Source organism: Monopterus albus, unplaced genomic scaffold (assembly GCF_001952655.1).
Source record: "Monopterus albus unplaced genomic scaffold, M_albus_1.0 scaffold91.1, whole genome shotgun sequence".
NCBI classification, from domain to species: domain Eukaryota; kingdom Metazoa; phylum Chordata; class Actinopteri; order Synbranchiformes; family Synbranchidae; genus Monopterus; species Monopterus albus.
Window position 1 is genome coordinate 786594 of NW_018127971.1, and position 453 is coordinate 787046.

Below are 453 nucleotides of genomic sequence, written 5' to 3' on the forward strand. Positions count from 1 at the left end.
TTTTTTCAATTCTACTGACTTGCTGCTGTGTGAGTGGGTACTGGGCTCTGTAAACAGGCACAGCCCCCTCACGCAAAGAGATTCTGACCGGGTCAACTGTGATTAATCCCACGTCGGTTGGACCAGTGGCCCAAAAAGCTGGAGGGAGCCTGTCCAACAATGCTTGTGTCAGTGGATGATCAATATTCTCTCTGCTATGATTTCTGTGCAGTAAACACTTCTCCAGTGTTAATGTGAGCTGTGAGTTGTGCTCGTTAGTATAGCATTGAGTCGAAGGAGAGAACTGCAACTGTCCATTCTGTCTGCCGGTCCAGTCAGTAGCATTGACACAGCTCTGCACCATGGGGCCAAGATTTTTTGCATCAGCTCCATGTTTCACTAACAAAGTGATATGAGGAGCAGAGTTTTCAGACAGCATATACAAACTTTCAAGGTCAGCCGGGAGAGCAACCC

At 47.7% G+C, this 453-nt stretch overlaps 1 protein-coding gene across 4 annotated transcripts in view; it reads right to left on the reverse strand.

Moving 5' to 3' along the window:
* znf512b (zinc finger protein 512B) overlaps positions 1-453 on the reverse strand; it is a 32248-nt gene that overhangs the window by 22266 nt on the left and 9529 nt on the right. The gene's annotated exons all lie outside the window — the stretch shown is intronic.